The sequence below is a fragment of the Cebus imitator genome, unplaced genomic scaffold (assembly GCF_001604975.1).
Source record: "Cebus imitator isolate Cc_AM_T3 unplaced genomic scaffold, Cebus_imitator-1.0 Scaffold422, whole genome shotgun sequence".
Taxonomy (NCBI): domain Eukaryota; kingdom Metazoa; phylum Chordata; class Mammalia; order Primates; family Cebidae; genus Cebus; species Cebus imitator.
Window position 1 is genome coordinate 1,003,043 of NW_016107737.1, and position 9,005 is coordinate 1,012,047.

The 9,005-nt window shown below is 37.8% G+C and overlaps 1 long non-coding RNA gene across 1 annotated transcript in view; it reads left to right on the forward strand.

The window, feature by feature from the left end:
* Positions 1-201: 201 nt before the first annotated feature.
* Positions 202-9,005, forward strand: part of LOC119468394 — a 15,804-nt gene continuing 7,000 nt past the window's right edge. Inside the window, exons 1-2 of the long non-coding RNA XR_005197072.1 lie at positions 202-319; positions 3,007-3,014. This is a non-coding gene — a long non-coding RNA (uncharacterized LOC119468394). The remainder of the gene's footprint in view (positions 320-3,006; positions 3,015-9,005) is intronic.

Here is a 9,005-nt window from a genome sequence, read left to right on the forward strand (position 1 = left end):
TCTGCCATGTGAAGACACAGCACTCACCCTCTCTGGAGGACGGTGGTAAAGGAGCCATCTTGGAAGCCTACACTAAACCCTCTCCAACACCAAAATCATTGACACCTTGAGCTTGGACTTCTCAGCTTTCAGAATTGTAAGAAATTAATTTCTGTTCTTTATAAATTACACAGTTTCAGTTATTTTATTATACCGGCTGATATGGTTTGGCTCTGTGTCCCCACCCAAATTGCCTTGAATTGTAATAATCCCCACGTGTCGAGGGTAGGACCAGGTGGAAATAATTGGATCATGGTGGCAATTTCCCACATGCTGTTCTGTTAATAGTGTGTAAGTTCTTACAAGATGTGATGATTTTATAAGGGGCTTCCCCCTTCACTCGACTCTCATTCTGTCTCTTGCCACTCTGTGAAGAGGGGCCTTCCACCATGATTGTAAGTTTCCTGAGGCCTCCCCAGCCATGCAGAACTGTGAGTCAATTAAACCTCTTTTCTTTATAAATTACCCAGTTTTAGGTATTTCTTCATAGCACTGTGAGAACAGACTAATACACCAGCACTAATAGAATGAGACAATAAAAAAATTAAAAATATGGTCACTATTCTCTGAGTAATAAAGATAGAAAAAAATGATTTAAAGTATTTTTTAAATTATAATAGCAACAGTGGGAACCAATGAAGATTTCCTTATGGCCTCACAGTTAAATTAGCAGGCTGTTCTAAAGTACTCTAGTTATTCAGGTTCTCATGTCCTGTATAACTATTATATAACACATCTTATTGCTGGATCTCCCTAGAAACTATTGTGCAATTCCTGATGTTGCTATTTTGACACATCAAATATGCAGGCATAAAATGAAAGATCAAGAAATACCTAAATCAGAGACATTTCAGATGGCAGAAGGTTAAATATCCTTATGCCAAGTTCTCAAATTTTAGCAATGTAAATTGTTCTTTGTTTGGTTTGATTTCTCCCAACAGGGGAAACAAGGGTTTGGTGTGTCTAAAGTGACTTTGTACCTTTGGGTCAACATAGCTTGTATGTTCCAGGGTTCTTACCACCTCCATCTCTTCCTTTCCATGTGTGTGTGGGGTGTGTGTGTGTGTGTGTGTGTGTGTGTGTGTGTGTGTTAGAGAGAGAGGGGGAAGGGGTGTCTCTCACTCTCACTCCACCTTCCTCAAGAAGTCTACTAAGTGGTTTCTTTGTGGATGAGATGCAGGAAAAAAAAATCAAAGAAGGCAAAGAGACAAGAGAGAAACAGAACAGCAGAAAGGCACGATAACAAGCACTGTCCTGGAAAAAGAGTTATTGTGCCACACAATGACCTGACCATTTCAATGCACAGGGCAGAATAGAGCACACGAAACATTCCTTCACTCATATCCTGAAATGTGAAAGGATTGTCCTAGTTTCAGTTATTTTCTTTTATTCTTCCACTCAAAGGGAGCTAATGAAACAAAAATCCAAAGCAATACAACCGCTGCTCCCTTAGCAGGCTGTTGAGGAAGTGGCATTTCCATCCTTATTTCTATTCTCAGGTTGTTGCTGAGTCCAAGTAAGCATTCCTCCTGGTGAGACAAACTCTCGGGAACGACAGACTCATCTCCTACATGGTCTCAGGCTTTCTCTAAGGTCCAGATGAATGCCACACAGTCAGCTGGTCCATAATGATGGAAACTTAATGTAATGGGAGCCAAGAGTTATCTAAGGTATCATAAATACACTTTTCCTTTTAGAAACTGATGGTATAACCTTTCCATGCTTGTTCCCTTTCTCTTGACTATTTGATAGGTTAGACACAATATAAGTCATTACTGAGTTACTTAATTAATAAATGAGAGGCAACTTTATGGTGGAATAGACATTTAAAGCCCTGTGAAATAGGGAAATGTATTTAATCTTTCTGAGCTTCAATTTCTCAATATGTGATCAGAATAATAAAGTCTAATGAACAGGGAGGCTTTTAAAGTTTAAATTACATAAAATGCAAAACTACTTCTTTTCTTACTAATTTGGGCAACAAACATTTATGTATTTGCTATGTCTCAATACTATGTCCAAGGCACGGAAATGTTAAAATGAAAACCTCAAAGACCTTATATCCTAAAACTAAAATAAAATTTCTTTAATATAATAACTGAGCGTCTTAGAAGGAAATGCCACACCCTAAGTTCAAACTATGAGTCCTTTATTCAGCCAGTGACTGAGAGTCAGCTAATGCTCAAAATCTCTCAGCCCCAAGGAAGAGACTTGATTTCCCTTTATACCTTGATTTAAATAGGGGAGGGGGCAGACTAGCTGAAGCAGAATTTTACAGAAGCAGAACAAGCAAGTTAGTAGGAGGAGCCTGGTAACCAGGGGGCAGGAGGTTCCCAGGACTGTTGGTTGCGAAGGGTATTTCCATACAATCACTAAGTGGGATAGCAGGGGGAACATTCCATACAATCAATCACCAAGGAAAGTATTCACAATAGCAGGTAGACTCACAGAGCAGGATGCGGTTACAGTAGTTACAGGTACTGTGAACCACTCTTAACATTCAAAGCTTTGAGTGTAGTATGATCCAGTAATGCACCTGAGGGGGCGGAGGCAGGGAGGGAGAGGCTAGAGACAGCTTGTCAGATTTGCAGCTAAGATGGAGTCAGTTAGGCTAACCCAGGTTAGGTTATTACAATAATACAGATTCTGCATGAATTGGCTTGATACAATAATTATATTTTTCGTTTTACATATGTTGAAATAAAAGAGCATTTAAAAAAATGCAGATAGACAACAAACCACAGAAGTATTTTGTCGCAGTTAGAAATTACAAATAACATAGTAGAGTGGCTAATGATATCTAAAATGTTTTTACTACTGCTTTCAAATTAGTGGACTTGATGCTAGACTTTCTTATTGCTTTAAAAAATAAACATGTATATATTTTATGACTGTACATATTTGGTTTTATGTGTTCAAAAGTGAATGGGCTTATGGGTTTCATCAACTTGCCAAAGGGGTTCCTAGTATGATAGGTTTAATAATCCTGGCTGCAGAAGAAGACATACCGAAGTAAATCAACAACTGCAGAGGTCCAGTGCAGTGGCTCACGCCTATAATCCCAGCATTTTGGGAGGCCAGGCAGGTGGATCACTTGAGGCCAGAAGTCCGAGATCAGCCTAGCCAACAATAGCAAAGCCCTGTCTCTACTAAAAATATAAAAATTAGCCAGGTGTGGTGACACATGGCTGTAATCCCAGCCACTTGGAGACGGAGGCAGTAGAATCACTTACACCCAAAGGCGGAGGCTGCAGGGAGCCAAGATTGAGCCACTGCACTCCAGCCTGGAGAAACAAAGCAAGACCATGTCTCAAAGATCAATCAATCAATAAAAACTTAAAAAGTAAATCAGCAATTCCAATACATTATAATTACCACAGCAGAATAGTTAATGACATGTAGGGATATAATGGGATACCAGCCCAAGGCAATGTGAGTGTAGTGGTGGGGTGTGTGTGTGTGTGTGTGTGTGTGTGTGTGTATAGTGTGGTGAGGTGCTGGAGAGGGCAGCCCTAGGTGGTTGGTCTTGGAAGAATTCAAAGATAAATTTCTTTCCTAAGCCTGAAAGAGAAGACTAGAGTTAACCAGGTCAAAAATAGAGATCCAGGTGAAGAGTAAGATATGGAGAAAAGGGATGAAATTTGCAAGGCCTATGCAAAGACAGGATGTGTGAGAATGCTTGATATGCCTGAGAATCTGTATGGCCTGGGAAAATTCAGAAGATAAGGCCAGGAAGATAAACAAAGCACCAGACCAGGAAAAGGTTTGGATGCCTTTGTGAGGAGTTTGATCATTTTCCTAGATGTGGTGCAGAGCCACTGAAGTATTTTTAGCAGAAGGGTGTGTTTTAGAAAGATTGCTCTGCCTGCATTGTGGAGGATCAGCGTGTAGCAACTGCAGGGGTGGTGGGAGCCAGTGAGAGAGGAATGAGATAAATTAGGAGCCCGTGGTAGTAACCCAGGCAAGAAATGAGGAGGGCCTGAATCATGGCAGAGGTGGAGTGTGAAATTACTTTGTGAAGTGTAAAATGCTACTATGGTGTTAAGAGAAGAAAGGAAAGAAAGAAGGAAAAAATTCAAGGAAGAAAAGAAGGCAGGAGAAAGGAGAAACAGACTGAAGAAGAGTAAGGGAGGAGAGGAAGTCAAAGAGGAATAGTAGTCTTCAGCTAAATAGACATTAGAAGTCAAAGTGTTTCATTAAATTTGATAACAACTGTTAGTCTGCCCTGGAGGTGCAATAGGATTACTAGTAACCCATGTCTCAGCAGATCCTCCAGATGGCTGCTGATTGGCTCAAATGAAAGCTAATCAGAACCCCTCTTCAGTGATTCAATTTGTACACAAATAGCCAGAGTGAAGGTGAGCTCAGCAAAAGAAAGCTGTTGCCAAACACACAACCTCCCAAAGGCAACAGGGAAAGACAACACAATTTTTTTTGACAGCAGTAGCTAGGTTTGTTTACACATTCCTGGAGACTGAACACACACACACACACACACACACACACACACACACACACCCCCCTAGAGTTTTGTATGTAAGAGACATAATATAGGCTGTATTTCACATTGGATTCAGTATGAGAGAGTTGCAAGAGCACATCTAAAGAAATAATTTGAACCAAAAGAAGGAAATCACTACACACCCATTCTAACATGCAAAATGTGGATCAAAAAAAAATGCAAAAAGCAATCATTCAAAGTGATACCTGAGGACTGCTTCAGGAGAATCAAAACTGTTTTTACTGAGCTCAATTGTCAGATTCTTTCCGTTCTTTTTCTTTTCTTACATTTTCTTTGGTATTAATTATTGGTGTGAAACAGGAATTACCTGTTAGACATCATTAAAGCTATTTCTAAGAACTGTGAGCTTATTGAAATCTATTCTTTTGTCTGACTCTCGTCCAAACAAATGATATTCTGCTTTCATCTTGATGAATCCCTGAATAATTGAATAATTTTCCAGAGGTGAGCAAGTCTGATTTTAGAAATACCCAAAATCAAAAATGCTAAAAAGAGTCTCCATTCAAAAGATGGTTATGCAAATGAATGAAGTTACATGTAATTCCAAAAGAGATCTTGATTTAAACAACACTCCCCATTCCACCCCAAAGATTATATTCAAAGTTTACAACTTAGCCAATCCAAATCTACTTTTCAACGGATTAGCTTTTATATAAGAGAAGGGTGGAAGGAAGATAGGTTATGCCAAATAAAACAGGAAAACTAAAGGAAATTGTTATTATGAAAGTTAGTAAATGCAAAGTTCACATCAGAAAAGCATTAATCTTTTGAAAAAGATGTCAACATAGAGAGCTGGTTTAGGATAAAGCATATATAACGGGTGCTATTTCCCTATTAAGTAGACTAATATTTAAATCCATGTTTTAAACAATCGTGATGGTACTTCTGAAGCTAAAGCCTTCTACATTCTCATTCCTAAGATTTAGGATGAAAAAAAATGTATGCCAGTTCAATATATGAAACCCTTTCCATTTTGAGTAACTGGGTTTGCATGAACAGCTGCTGGCCCAACAGAAAGAAAAGCTCTTGATTTTACACAGTTTTTATAGAGCCAAAAGCATTTTCCAACACATTTCAAAAGCCCCTGATGATGTTTCACCCAGTTCCTCCTGAAGATTGGTACATAATTAATGAGGTGGTGGAAGTTCTCTAGAATTAATTTTCATCTAAATAAAGGTGCCCGATGTTTATCTGTACCTTTTGTACTCATTGTTGCCTTGAATATACCAAGCTTCCTGTTGGTACAGGGAACTATCGATTTGCTGACTAATCTTTTTATCTGATCATTATAGATTGTAACTCTCAGTCTATAACCTTTACACACACTGCTATTGTGGTTAAATAAAACACAATACAAAATAATTAACATGTTCCCGTATTGATATTTCTCTTCCCGGCAAGAGCAGAGAAGTAAGACTTTGATTTGACAAATGGACATTCGTATTTTTAGAGAAAAGTAGAAATAGAAGATGAATAGATGAATATGCAATCTTTGGTTTCTTAATATAAATTACTCAGGAAGAAATAGTATGTAGCCTTGGGGAAATCAACAGCTTCTTCAATTGGATTGCTTCTGTCACTGTATGGACACAGTCTTGTTTGATGTCCTCCTACCATTTGTCTTGTATGGAGTCTTTTATCTAAATCCAAAGTAATGCAGTCATCAGGGCTGCAATTCAATAATGGCTCCACAGGAGCTGTCATCCACAGTTTGCTATTCATCTTGTAAAAGCCTTTGAGTTTTCAAAGTACCAACTAAGGTTGGCATTTCAATGCTGCGAACAGATCACTTAAAGTTCTTTTGTGTTCACAAGAAAGGGAGTGAAATGGAGAATGGGGGGAGATTAAATGGCCAACCTACTACTGTATCTGACTACCTAGGGGTAACCCCAAGCTTCCCAAGGGAGCAAAGACAGTAATGAGACATTGCAATGAATGGGAGACACATTGAATGGTGTTTACTTCACACTGAGTTCCACTGCTATAATTAAGAGGCAACGAATTTATAAAAATTGAGTACAAAAAAGGAAAGTTAAAAAAAATGATGAGTAAGAGAATTCTTTGGAATAGTTTTAGAAACAAAGCATTTTAGAAATAAAAAGTATTTTTAAGGAGTTTAGAGATGAATGAGCTGAAGCTGATGGGATCTATTAATAAAGTCACATCTCATGCGTGGCTGTGTGAACAGGCTGGACTGGAACAATTATCATTGGAGCTGATTGTTAGATCTTTTTCTGGAGGTGTGAATATTTTCCTGCTCCATTCAGACTCGTGTCCTAATCTTTCTATGAACGTGATATATATTTGAGAATTACTTGCCTAAGAAAGTGTGGGAGAAAAGTTTCTGGCACAGCAAAGAGATCATGCAACTTTGTCAGACTTATGAAACTCAACTATTTGTTTGGCAATCCCTAAAGATATAGAGAAGGGTGGAGACACCTCTGACCAAAGCCACCCAAATGCTACACAAATTCATTATGACTCTGGTCCATAGCTGGTACTTTTGGAAGGAGGGGTTTGGCTAAGAGGAGCCATAACATAATGTTTAAAAGGTTCAGAGTAGTAGTGGAAACCCAGATTATAAACCCAGCTCTCATTCTGATTAGCTATATAATCTTGGGCAAGTCATTTAGTTTCTGGGCTTTAATTTCCTTATCAAAGTAATGAAGGATTTGGAATGAAACATTTCAAACATAGTTTCCTTCTCAAACATGCTATGATTCTGTGAATGTAATAAGTGATGGCGATATTTTCTGTGCAAGTCATAAGTTAATCTGTTCAGTCATGCATCATCAAAATATCAACAACTGTTTATTAAGTTCCTTCTATTTGTTAAGCCCTGTGTTAGTGGCTGGGAAAAGAATAGGTTGTAATAGCATATTTTGTCCCTGCCGTCATCAAACTTGCAGTCTAGTGAGGAAAACAAACATTTTATCAGTAATGACACCAGTCATAAATGTACAATTGTGATAAATGCTAAAACTGTAGCAAATGCACGGTGTTGTGAAAGCTTAACAGATGAAATTGATCTAAGGCTATAAGAGCTAAACAGAGATCAGAAGACTGGTGAAATGATTTTCTTTGCCATCTGAATAGCCTAACCTTCACCCTCAAAAAAATGAAGAATCATTGAGATTTTAAACACAATGCAGCATGATCAGATCTGCTTCTGTTTCAGTTTAGAAAGACAATTCTGCCAAAAGTAAAGAGTTGAAGGAGAGCAAAGTTAGAGGTAAAATTAATCTTCTTCATGAGACAAGTAAAATTAATTTGCAGCAGAAATGTAAGGAGATAAAATAGTGCTTGAACTTGCAATATCAAGAATTAGGGCGGACACAAGTGTGCCGTGTGTGTGTGATTGCTCCTTCAAGTCTAGCTCTCAGGGGCAAGCCCAAAATTTAAAAGTATCATTTCCTTGCAGTTTGCTATCAGTTTATGAAGTTGTTTGTCAATTTACAAATTTTTATTTAAAGAAACATACATTAACCTTAAAGAAAAATATTTCTTTATTTTTTTCCTACTCATGCATCATTTAATGATGGATTGCAATGGAAGCAGATGTGAGTATCTGTGGCACTAATAAATAATTCTGGTGGATTCTAAAGCTAAACCATTAGTTTATTATCATTGGGCCAAAATGAGCATCCCATAAAATTTTGCCAATCCTGAAGTATGGTCTATAAACTGTTAAATGTTATTTTGTAAGCATGCTTCTCAGGAAGGTCATGGGCAAGTCCTGATTGCTCGTTCTTAAAACCTGTTCAAAGTGACTGGCATATTACTAAAAAGAAATAATTTCCAGGCAGATCTAAAATATTTCCTCACAGTAACTTCCAGGTGTTCTGTCACATCCACAATTTAAAGAAGAGAAGGTAACTTATTTTGACTTGAAAGTTACTTTCCGATTTTATTACAAGTCTTTTCACCAATAAACTTATTTTTCCAAATTGGCCTTCTCAGCTTTCCAAGCTAAGCTTCACGTGATTCCAAAGCCACCCTTTATATGAACTCATGCCTGTGTGCTTCATCTGTCTCATACTCTCCTGTTCAACTCCTATCATTCTTCCAGCCCATGTTCATTTTGTTCCTACTCAAGGAAGATGCTCAATTGTCTTCTCAGTCCTATTAAAATATCTCCTCTAAATTTCTGCAGGTTTTATTAGCTATAATATCATTGATCTTTACAACTTTATAACTGAATTATTTTAAATATGTGTATATTATATATTAAATTCTATGTATTTGGAATATATATGTACACACACACACACACACACACACACACACACACACACATCGTTTCAAACAGATTGGTCCAATCTACTTGGAACCATTGAGAGATTCTTTTTTCCCCCCCCCCATTTATTTATTTTATTGCATTTTAGGTTTTGGGGTACATGTGAAGAACATGCAAAATTGTTGCATAGGTACACACATGGCAGTG